Source organism: Mytilus galloprovincialis, chromosome 9, assembly GCF_965363235.1.
Source record: "Mytilus galloprovincialis chromosome 9, xbMytGall1.hap1.1, whole genome shotgun sequence".
Taxonomy (NCBI): domain Eukaryota; kingdom Metazoa; phylum Mollusca; class Bivalvia; order Mytilida; family Mytilidae; genus Mytilus; species Mytilus galloprovincialis.
In genome coordinates this window covers 40,916,756-40,935,454 of record NC_134846.1, presented here as the reverse complement: position 1 = coordinate 40,935,454, position 18,699 = coordinate 40,916,756, and the positions used below count along the sequence as shown (strand labels likewise).

The 18,699-nt window shown below is 33.3% G+C and overlaps 2 long non-coding RNA genes across 2 annotated transcripts; both read left to right on the top strand.

Annotated features, from left to right (window-relative positions):
* The first annotated feature begins 588 nt into the window (after positions 1 to 588).
* Positions 589 to 13,584, top strand: LOC143045008 (uncharacterized). The gene is made up of 4 exons (XR_012968841.1): positions 589 to 745; positions 1,797 to 1,931; positions 6,081 to 6,908; positions 12,396 to 13,584. It is a non-coding gene; the product is annotated as an uncharacterized LOC143045008 (long non-coding RNA).
* A 4,132-nt stretch (positions 13,585 to 17,716) lies between these two features.
* On the top strand, positions 17,717 to 18,296 carry LOC143045006 (uncharacterized). Its single transcript, XR_012968840.1, has 2 exons — positions 17,717 to 17,953; positions 18,252 to 18,296. It is a non-coding gene; the product is annotated as an uncharacterized LOC143045006 (long non-coding RNA).
* Positions 18,297 to 18,699: the final 403 nt, after the last annotated feature.

Genomic DNA, 18,699 nt, shown 5'->3' with positions numbered 1-18,699 from the left:
TGCTGCCCCAGTGATCATTATTCAGCTATGTTATTTTAAAATAAGCTTAATTGGGCGTTTGGGGTTTTTCGTAGTTAGATGACTCCTTTGCTGTGGAGTGAGAGTCTATGGAGTATTACTTTCTGTTTGGTGGTATAGTGAAATAGAAGTCAATACTTTGTTCCTATGAAGGTGTCATGATTGTCATCCTCACTCAGCCTACTGTAATTTGACAGAGCGAATCACATGACTTTGATAATCAGTAAATTTCAGCAAAATATATCTTTCTAAGTAAAGAATTGTCGCATAAAAATTAAATACTAGTCAGAGTACTAAGGTACCCGGGAAATGGCAAATTCTGATTAATCATTTTACCAAAACAGAAAAAAACAAAAAAAAGTCCGAGAAAAGAGGGGGGGGGGCGTTTTGGAATCCCCAAAATTTAAAAGAAAGGGATATATAAAAACCTACTACATATTATATTTGATGAACTTGCGTCTTGCAAGTAACATTTGTCTGTTGCAGATACATGTAGTATGCTCTCACTTTATATATATAGGGTCATTTTTTAGCACGTTATGACGTTTATCTTATTGACGCATTTACCAACAGGTCATCGTTATTTATAGGAATTATATATATAATATATATGTTAAAGGTAGAAATCCACCGAGTGGTCAGTTACATATATAACGTAGATCAATATCCATAGTTGTGTGTTAAGATCTTAGAATGGGAACAACGTACAGCCACGAAAAACAAAAAGGTAAACATACATTTATTTATTGTTTATGTTAATATTGTGTACACATGTACCTGTACCTGTTATGTATTTGTGTGAATTTTAAATTGTTTATATTGATCACCACGCCGATACAACAGCAACCCAACGATATAACAAACAAACAGAAAACGACGACAACATATATAATATAAGCCGGTTTTCAAGCGTGTTTGTAAAAATTAAAAAAAAAAGGGGGTTTCCATGCAACCTCTGGACAACCCAACACCCCCCAACCCTTAGATCGGCCGCTGATAATAAATAGCATGTATACAAAAATCTTAAATGACAAAAACATTAAGATATGTATTGATTTAACTTAGACCGTAAATGTATAGTTGATATATATATATATTGGTATTTATAGAATACATATACTACTAGTCTACTACACTTCAACATGCTTTAGTTTTTAGTTAGATTTATATACATGTATGTATATATATAATTGGTATCAAATCTTTTAAAATTTCATAATATTACAAATAGTTTGGTTTGCAGTATCTTTTTACCATCATTTCTTATGTCTACTTTCTGAATTCGTTTTTAATGTTTTAAGGTGTCTGTACTTTGTAGGAGTATCGGGACCAATGATTATACACTTTTTTACTCTGCTTATATTTTTTCCGTTGGTTTTAAAAGGAGAGGCTCTGGCACTCGTTTCTAGTCATGAGAATGTCGTCTATACGGAAAGTAGATTTTCTTGTGGATAGAAAAAAATCTCTGAGGTTGAAAGGATTAATTAACATTCTAAAATTGCTCTTTGAATAAAACTACATGTATGTGCCAACAAACATTTGTGACGCCCTTTAGCTAACTGTTAACGAATTTGGGATTCCATCACAAATCCCAGGCTATTTTTATTTTATGATGAAACATGTAATTATAATAAATGCTGATATTTTTGCTTGTGCATGTCAATTGTATGTGTAATGTTATAGGGCCCTTGGTGTACACTGTAGTCCTTTATTTGAATTCTGAAAGGAGTTGGGACTCTGTCAAACCTTTTTAATCAATTTATGATATTTTTTTTCAGAATGGATACATATAAATAGAGTATCTCGCCAAGAGCAATATGATTGGTTCAAAACATTAAGGGATGCAACAGATGATGATGTAATACAAATAATGAAATCATCTCCACAAATGATTACTACCGTTATGTTTTTCGGTAAGCCTTATCTTTGTACTCTAATCACATGACAGTATTTATAACAATAGTATGTTATTCGATAGGTCTTGTCATTGTACTCTTGTCACATGACAGTATCCATACTATGTTGTTCGGAAACTAGAGCCTTAGTATGTACTCTTGTCACATGACAGTATCCGTACTATGTTATTCGGTAAGCCTTATCATTGTACTCTTTGCCACCGTCAAAACTATAACAGTCTGCTGTACCGTATTGGAAACGGCTTTGTCTAGACTCTGTAGTATCTTGTTCTGTAATCGTCGGGAATCTGACTTGGGTATTATTGCCGAATATTAACTCTGGAACATATGCAGTTGGCCTTCGGCAAGATCTGGATGCAATCTGGACTCGAGCTTCCAAAAAAAGCATTGACAAATTTCTCCAGATCATTCACGTTCCAGATGGCAAAGTCTGAACCACAGAATTCGGTAAGATTTTGATCCGATACAGCAGAATCTATAACGACATCGTCATAAGTGTAATCGACTGCTCAAATTCGACTGACGGGACGCCCTAATTGTCAGGGGTGCTTGGCCAACCTCTTCGAGACATGCCCGAGTCATAGTAATCTATTACGAATGTATACGGCTGTAATCAGACAAGGATAGTACATTCCAGATCATTAAGGATAGTAGTCTGACTTTTTTCACTTTTCGTGTCTTAGCGATGTATGATCTCAAACGGGAGCCAGAATCGGTCATGTGTGAACGCCGCATTTAAGTACTATACTTGCATTGACAATTTTTCATTAGGCAATAACTGTTTAAAATAAAAAATAAAATGACTAAATATTCAACACAAACAGTTGAATTGTTACCGTATGTGACCTTTAAACAGTTTGTTTGGTGTGACATTTGTCATTTCATTTCCGTGCCATTTAGTACCAAAATTACCATTTCTTACCATGTGCAAAATATCATTTAATACTATGTAGGCCAACTGCATGAATACCATTTCGGACTATACAAATGCTTAAAGACTTATATGTATTGTTTCGTTTCATCAAATGTCTTGTAAATCTTTCAATTGTTGTACTAAAATCATTAATTTTGTTTATGTTATATAATTAAAAAATAAATAATTTAAAATTATAGGAACGAAAATACAAAGGTATGCCCTACCCTCGACCCTTTGGTTTATTGTGAGTAATATAATTTGAATTTATATATGTCTCTAGCTCAAATAAGCATAAATGTTTAATATTTAAAGTATTACTGATCTATTCAACCAGTTAGATAGTCGTATGAACCATTCAAATTAAGAGCATTAAATATTAAATACTAATAAGTATTATATATACCACGCTATTTACGAGTTAACATATTAAACGACGAATCCGTAGGATGAGTTCGTTTAAATATGTTAATGAGTAAGACGTGGTGTATATGTTTTGTAACATCATTCAAAAGTGGCCTGGTGATTTTTTTATCCAATAAAAAACCAGTGGGAGTGTCGTTCAAGCCCGCTGCTTAGCGCGTGCACGAGAAACCCGATCCAGTTGGGAATACGGCACATCAAATATGATAAAAAGTTTTTTTTTTTCTGAACAATTGAGCGACTCGGGTTCCTCTTAGGCACATACCATTTGATTTTTTGGCGGCCTGTGAATTTTTAGAACAAATTATTCCGGCTCTGATTTGTCATAAATATATCTTTATAAAAAAGATTTTCCCCAACAAAATTGTATTGCAACAAAATTTAATTGCATTTACGAAATACAAATATTCCGGCTCAGGTATAAACAGCCCCCCCCCCCCCCAATCCCCCCCCCCCCCGAGTCGTAAGAGGTGTGTCTAAAAAATTACATGTAGACGTAACAAAGTGGCGGAGTTTAAATCATGCTTTAACATAAAAAAATATCAGATTAAACCACAGTCCAAGCCGTCCGCCTATCTACATTTGTACATGAAGTTGCAAGGACAAAGTACGTCATGATTCGTTTTAATGGAATAACATATCAATCTTTATATTAAACCATGGTTTTTCAAAAGCCGAACTATTTAGCAGATTATCATGTAAAAACTTCAAAGGAAAAACGCCGTATTATATTACAATAAGTTTTTAGCAAGTGTCATTAACCTATCGTCGATTTTATTACGTATTAAAAGCAAACAAATTCGAAGTTTAATTATCAATAAGCTTTATTCGCGGCAGGGTTTGTCCTTGATTAATTGATCAGCTTAAACAATACGAGGTTAACTAACCAACAAAGGAATACATATCTGCATTTTCTTTTGAAATAATTGAAGTTTTATTTAGTTTGTTCGTATTATGTGTCGTTGTAACGCTGTCTCATGATATCGGAAGAGTTGGCCGCTCACAAATCTTTTTAACCCTTGACATACTGTATGTACAAATTCAAAGCTAGGAGCCTGTAGTCGGTTTCACAAAAAAAAAAACTTACGACTAAGACTGATCGTAAGTCATAAGATCACCCTGGTTTTTGGTGGGGTTCGTGTTGCTTTGTCTTTAGTTTTCTATGTTGTGTCGTGTGTACTATTGTTTGTCTGTCTGTCTGTCTGTCTGTCTGTCTGTTTGTTTGTTTTTTTTGTTTTTCTTTTTAGCCATTGCGTTGTCAGTTTATTTTCAATTTATGAGTTTGACTTTCCCTCTGGTATCTTTCGCCTCTCCTTCATGAACAATTTTTTTGAAGAACCGACTCCTGTGTAATTCAGTGGTTGTCACTAGTTGTCGCTTCTTGATGTCTGCTTAACTTTACGGGTTGGTTTTGCTTATTTTTGATTGCCGTATTGTGGCTTATAGTTCCTTTGGTGATCTTTAGTCTATGGTGGATTGTTCTCTCATTGGCAATCATCTCCATATTTTAACAATATGAACATAAGGAGATGTGATACATGTATGCTTGCCAGTAAGGCAACTATCCGCCAAAGTTTAAATGAAGTGAATATAGTCAAGTCTACCAGACAATAAACTCATCATAGATACCAGGACTAATTTTAGTAAATACGCCAGACGCGAGTTTCGTCTAAAAAAGACTCATCAGTGACGTTCGAATCCAAAAAAGTTTAAAATGCCAAATAAAGTACGAAGTTGAAGAGCATTGAGGACCAAAATTCCTAAAAGTTTTGCCAAATACAGCTCAAGTAATCTATGCTTGAGGTAGAAAAACCTTAGTATTTAAAAAATTACAAATTTTGGTAAACAGTTAATTGATAAATGTAACCATATCAATGATAATTCATGTCAGCACAAACAGCACAAACGTGCCGACTATTGAGCTGGTGATACCCTCGGGAAAATAAATCTCCACCAGCAGTGGCATCGACCCAGTACGACCTAACAAACTAGATTACCTATAAGTCTTCCATAATCTTATATTCAGTCAAGAAGAAAGTCATTTATGTTAATCAGGGATAAACATAAATGAAATTTCAAGGGTGGAGCTGATGAAATAAGTATTCGAAGTTAAAAAAATATACAAAATTATAAATTTTTATGATCTTTGTGCAGTATCATATTAAGTTGTACACATACCTTCGTGAGTATGGCCTGAATGGGAGAAAGCAAATTAAAACTTATTATGGTCTTTCAAAATTACTTTGATTAAAAACTATTTTTCAAACTTTTCTGAAATAATCTCAAAATTAAAGTTAGTGCTGATAAAATCAATAGTGAGGCTAAATATCTAAGGGTTGTGCAACAAATGCAAAGTCGGATGTCCTCTCTTAAATATGTAGGCTGTGGCGATCCCTGTTCATGTTTGTAAACAATATTTGTTGAGGCCTATATGATACGAACTTGCAAACCTATAAGTCATTCATAAAGTATATGAAATAGATGATGCATTCTATTAACTAGTTTTGGAGAGAAAAAAATATACTATGATTCGTTTTATGTCGCATGTCAGTTCGATAATACTATAACGTACAATGTACGTATAACAATCAAGTAATGGCGACCCACAGTTAAAACGTACACATATAGTTATTAAAATTGAGAATGGAAATGTCAAAGCGACAACAACCCGACCAAAGAGCAGACAACAGCCGAAGGCCACCAATGGGTCTTCAATGTAGCGAAAAATTACCTATATTCGTTTGTATAAGAATAACACCATTAAAAACAATATATATCCTTTAAACTAATCATTCGGTGTTCATTTTTAGATATATATGTAAAAGATCACAAGCCATGCGATTGTTCATTTGAGTTAGAAAACTGCGTTTTACCAAAGAACAGTGAACCGAACGACAATATCAAACATCGTCTGGAAAAGTCTGTGGCTACGGGTGTTTGTCCGCACATACTCTTGGAAGAAAACAAACCAGATATAAACGTTCTTGAAGTATCAGACGAGGAATTAGATGCAACATTCCATAACTATTCGCCAGATAGTATGGACAATACACCGACTTCAAACCGACAAGGCTTTGGCTATGGATTTTATTGGATACATCTTGCAGTAATATATAAAAGGACAAAAGTTATTCGAGATATGCTTCCGGTGCTAACAGAATATGTTTTCCCGTCATTTGTATGGTATACCCTACAAAATGGATTTTCTCCCTTGTATCTTGCTCTTCTTTCAGAAGACGAAGAAATATCTTCACTACTTAGCAAATACAATCCAAAATTTCTACAAGATAAACTTCGGCAAAAATTCTTCCACATTAATCCCATACAGTGTAATACTGTTCCGATGATATTCAGAATAGCTAGTTTAGATAAAGTTGCAGCATTACAAACATTCATCAATATTGATCGTACAAAAAACCGCCAATTATTAAAAGCAGCACTCAAAGGAGCATTTTCTACTCATGCAACGTCATGTATTTTGTTTTTAATGGAGAAAGGAGTCAAACTTGATTCTGCCACTTTAAAGGCAGAGATAAACAGCGCTGTGTTTCGAGGTGATGCTGAGACGCTAGACGTCTTGTTGAAGTATCATAAGTTCAAAGTCACGTCGCTTCAGGTGAAGTTAGCCGTGAAAAAAGGTAAGATTGTTACTTCTATGTCATTTTTAGCTCACCTGGCCCAAAGGGCCAAGTGAGCTTTTCCCATCACTTTGCGTCCGTCGTCGTCCGGCGTCCGTCGTCCGGCGTCCGTCGTCCGGCGTCCGTCGTCTGTAAACTTTTACAAAAATCTTCTCCTCTGAAACTACTGGGCCAAATTTAACCAAACTTGGCCACACTCATCATTGGGGTATCTAGTTTAAAAATTGTGTCCGGTGACCCGCCAAAATAATCAAGATGGCCGCCATGGCTAAAAATAGAACATAGGGGTAAAATGTATATTTTGGCTTATAACTCTGAAACCAAAGCATTTAGAGCAAATCTGACAGGGATAACAATGTTTATTAGGTCAAGATCTATCTGTCCTGAAATTTTCAGATGAATCAGACAATGGGTTGTTGGGTTGCTGCCCCTGAATTGGTAATTTTCAAGAAATTTTGTCCGTTTTCGGTTATTATCTAAAAAATTATTATAGATAGAGATAAACTGTAAGCAGCAATTATGTTCAGCAAAGTAAGATCTACAAATAAGTCAACATGATCAAAATGGTCAGTTGACCCCTTAAGGAGTTATTGCCCTTAACAATCATTTTTTAACCATTTTTCATAAATTTTTGTTATCTTTTACAAAAATCTTCTCCTCTAAATCTACTGACCAAATTTAACGAAACTTAGCCAAAATCATAATTAGGGTATATAGTTTAAAAATTGTGTGCGGTGACCCGGCCAACCAACCAAGATGGCCGCCATGGCTAAAAATAGAACATAGGGGTAAAATGTAGATTTCGGCTTATAACTCTAAAACCAAAGCATTTAGAGCAAATCTGTATAAATTAAATTGTTTATTAGGTCAAGATCTATCTGCCCTGAAATTTTCAGATGAATCCGACAATGGGTTGTTGGGTTGCTGCCCCTGAATTGATAATTTTAAGGAAATTTTGTCCGTTTTCGGTTATTATCTTGAAAATTATTATAGATAGAGATAAACTGTAAGCAGCAATTATGTTCAGCAAAGTAAGATCTACAAATAAGTCAACATGATCAAAATGATCAGTTGACCCCTTAAGGAGTTATTGCCCTTAATAGTCATTTTTTACCAATTTTTCATAAATTTTTGTTATCTTTTACAAAAATCTTCTCCTCTGAAACTACTGGACCAAATTTAACGAAACTTAGCCAAAATCATAAGTAGGGTATCTAGTTTAAAAAGTGTGTGCTTTGACCCGGCCAACCAACAAAGATGGCCGCCATGGCTAAAAATAGAACATAGGGATAAAATGTAGATTTTGGCTTATAACTCTGAAACCAAAGCATTTAAAGCAAATCTGACAAGGGGTTAACTTGTTTATCTAGTAAATATCTATCTGCCCTGAAATTTTTAGATGAATTGGTTGTTGGGTTGCTGCCCCCCAATTGGTAATTTTTAAAGAAATTTAGCCGTTTTTGGTTATTATCTTGAATACTATTATAGATAGAGATAAATTGTAAACAGCAATAATGTTCAGCAAATTAAGATCTACAAATAAGTCAACATTACCAAAATGCTCAGTTGACCCCTTAAGGAGTTATTGCCCTTTATAGTCATTTTTTATACGACCGCAAAATTTGAAAAAATTTTCGTCGTATATTGCTATCACGTTGGCGTCGTCGTCGTCGTCGTCGTCCGAATACTTTTATTTTTCGCACTCTAACTTTAGTAAAAGTGAATGGAAATCTATGAAATTTTAACACAAGGTTTATGACCACAAAAGGAAGGTTGGTATTGATTTTGGGAGTTTTGGTCCCAACATTTTAGGAATTAGGGGCCAAAAAGGGCCCAAATAAGCATTTTCTTGGTTTTCGCACTATAACTTTAGTTTAAGTTAATAGAAATCTATGAAATTTTGACACAAGGTTTATGACCACAAAAGAACGGTTGGGATTGATTTTGGGAGTTTTGGTTTCAACAGTTTAGGAATTAGGGGCCAAAAAAGGGCCCAAATAAGCATTATTCTTGGTTTTCGCACAATAACTTTAGTTTAAGTAAATAGAAATCAGTGAAATTTAAACACAATGTTAATGACTACAAAAGGAAGGTTGGTATTGATTTTGGGAGTTTAGGTCCCAACAGTTTAGGAATTAGGGGCCAAAAAGGGACCCAAATAAGCATTTTTCTTGGTTTTCGCACCATAACGTTAGTATAAGTAAATAGAAATCTATGAAATTTAAACACAAGGTTTATGACCATAAAAGGAAGGTTGGTATTGATTTTGGGAGTTTTGGTCCCAACATAATAAGGGGCCCAAAGGGTCCAAAATTAAACTTTGTTTGATTTCATCAAAATTGAATAATTGGGGTTCTTTGATATGCCGAATCTAACTGTCATGACTGTGTATGTAGATTCTTAACTTTTGGTCCCGTTTTCAAATTGGTCTACATTAAGGTCCAAAGGGTCCAAAATTAAACTTAGTTTGATTTTGACAAAAAATGAGTCAGTTAGGTTCTTTGATATGCTGAATCTAAAAATGTACTTAGATTCTTGATTATTGGCCCAGTTTTCAAGTTGGTCCAAATCGGGGTCCAAAATTAAACTTTGTTTGATTTCATCAAAAATTGAATAAATGGGGTTCTTTGATATACCAAATCTAACTGTGTATGTAGATTCTTCATTTTTGGTCCTGTTTTCAAATTGGTCTACACTAAAGTCCAAAGGGTCCAAAATTAAACTTAGTCTGATTTTTACAAAAATTGAAATCTTGGGGTTCTTTGATATGCTGAATCCAAAAATGTACTTAGATTTTTTTATTATGGGCCCAGTTTTCAAGTTGGTCCAAATCAGGATCTAAAATTATTATATTAAGTATTGTGCAATAGCAAGTCTTTTCAATTGCACAGTATTGCGCAATGGCAAGAAATATCTAATTGCACAATATTGTGAAATAACAAATTTTTTTTTAAATAGAGTTATCTTTCTTTGTCCAGAATAGTAAGCAAGAAATATCTAATTGCAAAATATTGTGCAATAGCAAGATTTTTTTTTAATTGGAGTTATCTTTCTTTGTCCAGAATCAACTTAAATCTTTGTTATATACAATATACAATGTATATTCACTTTTTACTACCAACTGATAAATTAAAATAATCTTTACCATTCAGTGATAACAAGCAGTTTTTTTACATCTTAATATTTTATGATGTATTTAAATGAGTAGTTATTGTTGCAAACTCCATTAGAAATTTTAATTGAGATTAGTTTTGGAATAAGGGAAAGGGGGATGTGATTAAAAAAATTGGGTTCAATTTTTCTCATTTGAAATTTCATAAATAAAAAAGAAAATTTCTTCAAACATTTTTTTGAGAGGATTAATATTCAACAGCATAGTGAATTGCTCTAAGAGAAAACAAAAATTTTAAGTTCATTAGAACACATTCATTCTGTGTCAGAAACCTATGCTGTGTCAACTATTTAATCACAATCCAAATTTAGAGCTGAATCCAGCTTGAATGTTGTGTCCATACTTGCCCCAACCGTTCAGGGTTCAACCTCTGCGGTCGTATAAAGCTACGCCCTGCGGAGCATCTGGTTAACATTTTTCATTAATTTGGTAAATTTTGTTAAGTTTTTACAAAGTTTTTTCCTCTGTAAAGTATGATCTACAAACACATCGCCATCACCAAAACACAATTTTGTGATGAATCCATCTGTTTCCTTTGTTTAATATGCACATAAACCAAGGTGAGCGACACAGGCTCTTAAGAGCCTCTAGTTTATTTTTATAAGACATTATTATATGAGGAGATCTAAAAATATATATAGTTTTAATGCAGTCCATTTTTCCATGTTGTAATCTTGTCCGTCGTGGGTGCGTAGTAATCTTGCACGATACACACATAGGAAAAAATTAGACGTAACTTTCTATTTACATGATACATGTAAATGTATCTTAAATATTTGACACTAAAGCTTGTGGATGACGAACACAACATTTTATAAATTTTGTGCAACCGAAGCGTTTTTCCGAACTTATCCTCTATAAAGGAACGCTCAAACCAAAAGGCCAAGGATATGTATACTACGTAGAAACATGTTTAGATCTTAAAAGAATCACCAAATTTATATTAGGTATTAGGATTAAGGAGAGAAATGTTAGAAGAATGACAACATGTAGATTTTGTTTCGATAAGTTATTTGAGTCTCGCCACATAAAAGAATAAACATTTTAATGTAAGTGCTATATATTCTTAAAAGATTTATGAGAGACTATATTCATGAAAATTATAAAATTTTAATACAAATTATCCATATTTATAATAGATTTTTTCTTATTTAAATTTTGTAGCAGCTTTGGCAACAATGTCAAAAATCATCTTAACATTACTAAATAAAAGTATGAATTGATCTTCATCAGCTAATTCCATAAAATCATTATTAAAAAGTGACACTACAGCGAACATATTTTGTCTTGAATCGTTATTATAGATGACATTTTAAAATCACATTATTCAAGTAAGGTCGACTATGCGGTCAGGATATGAATATATAAGTAATTGAATCATTTATATGATAACTATCCAGTAAGATTGATTTGAGCTATTATATATTATGATAAAATTATGACAGGAATTAAAAAAAAAGTTTCATCGCTTAGTAGTTGATTTACATATATGTGACTTTGTTTTCAAATCAAACCCTTGTATCTGTTTTAAAAGAGATACAAGAAAAACTTGACGTCATAATTATAATGACAACAAGAACTATCTTTAAAAAAGATATCCGACGTATTTAAATTTGAGTCTATGTTTAAAACTATCATTTCGATAACCTTCAGAAGCACAAAGATACCATTTAAATAACGTTTTCTCTGTTTGTGTTCAGTATTCTCGGTCCTCGTATCCTTCTGTTTACATTCACCAAAACCCCGCGGAAATCTCACATGCGTAGACTGCGTTCTAAAAGTCATGTACGTTCGTACAACAAAGTTTACATTAAAAATTATATAATTGTCCCGAATAAACAGCTGTCACGGATGCAAAGAGCTATTGGAGAAACAATTATTTTAATTAAAATATAAATCTTTGTAAGATCTAGTCAAATATTTATAGTTTTTCACTTGCTTTCCATCACGATATAATTAACGAGACGTTTTTTCAAACACAACCAAATCACCCACCATAACAGCATTTTGTCCAATCACAGAAAGGATTTTCGAGCATGCGTATTCTGTTGCCATAGTTAAGCGTCCTTAAGTTCAAAGGGCACAAACCGAATCTATACCGACTACGTCGGAAAAAGAAAAGCTAGTTGTCGTTGGTATTTATATTAAGATAACAAATTAATTTAAAATTCAGATATTTTTTTTCATTATATACGTCATGTGTTTTTGATGAGCACTTACTATTAAATTGCCATTTTATTTGTAGTTAAAATCTTCTTTCATTTACACTTTTCATATTGTTAGTAACAAAACTATATTTACCTTATATTTTTTAGGTAAAATTGATGTAATCAAAACTATACTCGATTACTTACCGCGACTTCATCCAAATTACAGGGATTACAAAGAATATTCCGAATGTATTATAGACGCAGTACTGAATAACTCCAGTCCAATATTACAGTTACTTATACAGAAAAATTTTGATGTGAATGCATGTTTAAAAAACATGAGTGCTTTAAAATGGGCTGAGATCTTCGAATATACAGACATAGAACATCTGCTTACTGAATCTGGTGCCCACAGCTTTCTAGAAGATCAGTCGGAAGCCATTAGCGTTTTTAATTCAGTTTTAAATATTAATCAGCGTAATGATCACATGATCCGACGATTACTAGAAATTGGACGTGACGTGAATGATGCCAGTGATGGAACACCTCCTTTTTACACAACAATGCGCCTGCGTCGATACGATTTAATGCACGAAATCTTGTTATGCGGTGCCGACCCTTATTTGCAACCAGAAACCTGGAAGTATTTTTTGATAAGACAGGAGACTGCAGAAAATTGGAAGTTAATGTTACATGTATTTGTTAGAGCAAACGCTAATTTAAGCATTGACACTAAAATGACTCTTTTACAGTATATCTGTGATCGGGGCGCTAGCCACTTGTTCCGAAATGATGACCTAATTCTTATTATAGTATTGAGCGCTCATACCATAACAGAAAACGACAAGATACTTTTGAGGGAATATCGACATAAATGGAGCGATAATTTAAAGTCTAAAATAGACGATTACTTACAGAAACCTTTATCACTGCAAATAATGTGTAGAAATTCGGTTAGGAAACAATTCGGACAGAATCTTCATAGATTTATTCAAATAAATAGAGATAATTTACCTACAAAATTTAAGAGCTTTTTGGAATGCAGTGATGTATTGGAACTATTTTTTACAGACCATGACAGAAAAAAATTTGATACCCAGTGAACATTAATAAATTGAAAATTATGGAGTCGAACGATCATACATTATACAGTACTATCTTGAATCTTGAATCGGATAAATAAAGTTTTCTCTGCAATTCTAAAATAATATATGATTTATTGCTAAGTTTTTTTAATTTTTAAGGTCGAAAACTATAAAGTCATATACAACCAGTTTCTGGTGATTATAATGTCAAGGAAAGTGTTATACTGTACCATTCAAATTATCATCCAATAAAAAAATATGTGATTTTAGTGGAAATGTCTTAGAATCAACTTACACGAAGGGTGAGCAAAGCACTACAGGATTAAAATTTTTTTATTTAGTATATGGTAAAACAAGAAAACATAGGAAATTTAATTGCATGTGAATAAATTGTATAATTATGCAACTTTTGTTTAGGGAGGTTGATGTAAACGTATATTGCGAATAGTCTAATATTATACAATCCTTCCCCCAATGGTTGACATCTAAATAAAAGCCCAAACTTAATTTTGAATGTCTAATGTAGGAAGATCGCTGGTGTATATCTCATGTATTTGACGTATATAAAAAATGTTTGCAATTCATTCTCGACCTTAAACTAAATAATTTTATATACACTCTGAACGATTCAGAGCTTGACATGTTGTATAAAATTAGATACCTGTTTACTGTTGAAGACATTTGGTTAGCTCTGCGTGTATTTTGGTTTGTTCCATTGTGTTGTTGTCTAATCCTGTACCTGTTATTATGTTTGTCCTTTGGGTACACAATAAGGAAGATGTGTATATAACCATTGCAGCCGAATGTATTAAAGAAATGAAGTTCCATGTGTATTATAGGATCAATTTTATAGCTGAAAGTAATATAAAACTGGTCAAAATTTCAAAACAACTGACCGACTGGCAAATACATATTCTTAATGTTTAAGGACATTGGACATTAATAACCAAACTTTCAATTGCATTTTTAAACGTGATGTAGCAGTTTTTATACCACCGCAAAAATTGAATTTTTTTTGGTCGTATATTGGTATCATGTTGGCGTCGTCGTCGGCGTCGTCGTCCGTAGTCGTCGTTGTCCGAAGACAGTTGGTTTTCGCACTATAACTTTAGTATAAATTAATAGAAATCTATGAAAATTTAACACAAGGTTTATGACCACAAAAGGAAGGTTGGGATTGATTTTGGGAGTTTTGGTCCCAACAGTTTAGGAATTAGGAGCAAAAAAGGGCCCAAATAAGCATTTTCTTGGTTTTCGCACTATAACTTTAGTTTAAGTAAATAGAAATCTATGAAATTTTGACACAAGATTTATGACCACAAAAGGAGGGTTTGGATTGATTTTGGGAGTTTTGGTTCCAACAGTTAAGGAATAAGGGGCCAAAAAAAGGGCCCAAATAAGCATTGTTCTTGGTTTTCGCACAATATCTTTAGTATAAGTAAATAGAAATCAATGAAATTTAAACACAAGGTTTATGACCACAAAGGGAAGGTTGGGATTGATTTTGGGAGTTGAGGTCTCAACAGTTTATGAATTAGGGGCAAAAAAGGGGCCCAAATAAGCATTTTTCTTGGTTTTTGCACCATAACTTTAGTATAAGTAAATAGAAATCTATGAAATTTAAACACAAGGTTTATGAAAATAAAAGGAAGGTTGGTATTGATTTTGGGAGTTTTGGTCCCAACATAATAAGGGGCCCAAAGGGTCCAAAATTAAACTTTGTTTGATTTCATCAAAATTGAATAATTGGGGTTCTTTGATATGCCGAATCTAACTGTCATGACTGTGTATGTAGATTCTTAACTTTTGGTCCCGTTTTCAAATTGGTCTACATTAAGGTCCAAAGGGTCCAAAATTAAACTTAGTTTGATTTTGACAAAAAATGAGTCAGTTAGGTTCTTTGATATGCTGAATCTAAAAATGTACTTAGATTCTTGATTATTGGCCCAGTTTTCAAGTTGGTCCAAATCGGGGTCCAAAATTAAACTTTGTTTGATTTCATCAAAAATTGAATAAATGGGGTTCTTTGATATACCAAATCTAACTGTGTATGTAGATTCTTAATTTTTGGTCCCGTTTTCAAATTGGTCTAGATCTACATTAAGGTCCAAAGGGTCCAAAATTAAACTTAGTTTGATTTTAACAAAAAAATAATCCTTGGGGTTCTTTGATATGCTGAATCTAAAAATGTACTTAGATTTTTGATTATTGGCCTAATTTTCAAGTTGGTCCAAATCGGGGTCCAAAATTAAACTTCGTTTTATTTCATCAAAAATTGAATAATTGGGGTTCTTTGATATGCCAAATCTAACTGTGTATGTAGATTCTTAATTTTTGGTCCCGTTTTCAAATTGGTTTTCATTAAAGTCCAAAGGGTCCAAAATTAAACTAAGTTTGATTTTAACAAAAAATGAATTCTTGGGCTTCTTTCATATGCTGAATCTAAACATGTACTTAGATTTTTGATTATGGGCCCAGTTTTCAAGTTGGTCCAAATCAGGATCCAAAATTATTTATTAAGTATTGTGCAATAGCAAGAAATTTTTAATTGTACAGTATTCAGCAATAGCAAGAAATCTTCAATTGCACAGTATTGTGCAATAGCAAGAAATTTTCAATTGCACAGTATTGCGCAATAGCAAGAAATCTTCAATTGCACAGTATTGTGCAATAGCAAGTATTTTCAATTGCACCGTATTGCGCAATAGCAAGAAATATCTAATTGCACAATATTGCGCAAAAGCAAGAAATTTTCAATTGGAGTTATCTTTCTTTGTCCAGAATAGTAGTTGAATCAACTTAAATCATTGTTTTATACAATATACAATGTATATTCACTTTTACTACCAACTGATAAATTTAAACAATCTTTATCATTCATTGATAACAAGCACTTTTTTTACATTTTAATATTTTATGATGCATTTAAATGAGTAATTATTGTTGCAAACTCCATTAGAAATTTGAATTGAGATCAGTTTTGGAACAAGGGAAAGGGGGGATGTGAAAAAAAAAAATTGGGGGCGGGGGGTTCAATTTTTCTCATTTCAGATTTCATAAATAAAAAGAAAATTTCTTCACACATTTTTTTGAGAGGATTAATATTCAACAGCATAGTGAATTGCTCAAAGGCAAAAAAAAAAAAAATTAAGTTAATTAGACCACATTCATTCTGTGTCAGAACCATATGCTGTGTCAACTATTTAATCACAGTCAATCTAAATTTAGAGCTGAATCCAGCTTGAATGTTGTGTCCATACTTGCTCTAACCGTTCAAGGTTCAAGCTCTGCGGTCGTATTAAGCTGCGCCCTGCAGAGCATCTGGTTATGTATTGACATTAACAGTACCAATGGTAATGCAACATTTTTAATTTTCTACATAAATGCCTCTTTAGTACTCAAGGCAACATTTTGTAAAATCCAAAACATACTGGAAACGTCGAAGATCTGATTTAAACGAGAAGAAGCAAAAGGAAGCAAAACTCAAATAAGGAAGCGGAGCTTCATATATATATATATAGGAAAATGTGGTACGAGTGCAAACGAGATTATAACTCTCCATCCAAGTCACAATTTGTAAAAGTAAATCATTCTGTATAAAAAAAAAGACAGAGAAACTACAAACACTGAACATCAGGTTCCGGACTTAGGACAGGTGCAAACAAATGCAGCGGGTTTAAACGTCTTTTATATGTTTTTATACTGCACTCGTTCTATTTGAGCAGTCAAAATGCGTTGACTGCATATTTCTATGCCATATACAGTCACTGACCTGATATCAGTTTTCCTCATGAATATTTAAATAGAAATTGTCGAAATTATATTTATTTATTCATACGACCTTTTCAACCTGTTCTTGTTCCCAATGTAAACAACGATGCGTTTAACGACTCAAACTTGTTTCTTTTGCAATTTTTGGGAAAACATATTTCACTTATTAATATTTTTTGTTTGCAGCCTATAAATCATTATGTTTTATGTTTATTGTTGATATTTTAGTCTGCAACGAATTCGTTCACCATTGATTGCGGTAATGATGTACATTGCATCGTGTTTTATATTTCTCCGTCTGTGTGATATGAGGCCTTTTTAAAGGGGGATTTTTCCCAATATTTAAATCAAATAAATAACATTAACACAATAAACAACAATTGAAAATGTTTTTTTTAAGATTGCAGTATAAAGACAATAATAGTGCATTGACTTGACATATCAACGATATAAGGATTCGGCCCGAAACGGGGAAAATGCTCGGCACAGCCTCGCATTTCCCCGTTTCTAAGCCTCATCCTTATATCGTTGATATGTCAAGTCAATGCACTATTATTGTCTATATACATGACTTGTTTATAATGTGTATAGATATAAGAAGATGTGGTGTGAGTGCCAATGAAACTGTTCTGGAACTTATTCATCATTTATTCTTCATTTGATCATCATTTTATATTGTTAACGTTTCATTGCGTACATCGCTTTATGTGCGCCAGTTTTAGGAGTTTTATACAGGACAGTGTAGGAATCCGCGTTACTTTCCCCTCTCTTCTAATGACGTAAACTGCTCAGCGAGTCGTGTGCACAACTGCAAAGGGCATTCAGCGGACACGTTGTCCAAAAGAACAATTCGTGGCTAACCACAGCGTGAGTTACCTTTAAAACATTACAAATTATGTCTTTACATTAGCGATGAACTGTTTTAATATATTTCTCTATGTTATAAAGAAACTATGAACATTTTACCGTTCAAACTGTTCGTATCTGCGATTACACGATTTAATTCAAGACAGAACCCGACGTGTGCAAGAATATTCATATTTTTATTATTATAAAGAACTTTATTAACAGCTTTATATATCTACGAACTGTTTATCCGTATTTTTAATGGACTTTAATTATCATTGAACACATTGTAAAATTGTATTTATATTTGTATTTTCAGTTTTTCACCATTTGGATTGGTAGTGAAATAAAAGTCAGCTCCTGATTGTTTTATCTTTACTTAAACCCAGTCGTCTTGGTTACACTCACTGGTCAGGCCAGTACAGTGAAAAATCTACAACTTGCCTGTTGTTTTTCTTGGATAACGTACGCCACTCCACGACAGTCAACAGACCAACAACGTAGTTTCGACGACAACGTAGCAACGTACATACGTACATACCTTTACACTGACAGTGGACTACATATCTTGTGTGTACTCGGCAGCAAACCAACAACGTTGAACAAACATTGCCGACTTACATCATGGATCCCAGTCACGCGGAACAGCAAGAAGAGGTTCAGCCCCCAGAGGGAAATGTCCCAGATCTAGAATATACAAAATCCGTCTAAAACAACAAATGTAGATGAAAATGCCGAGACTAGGCGAGTGCGTGAACTTACCGAAA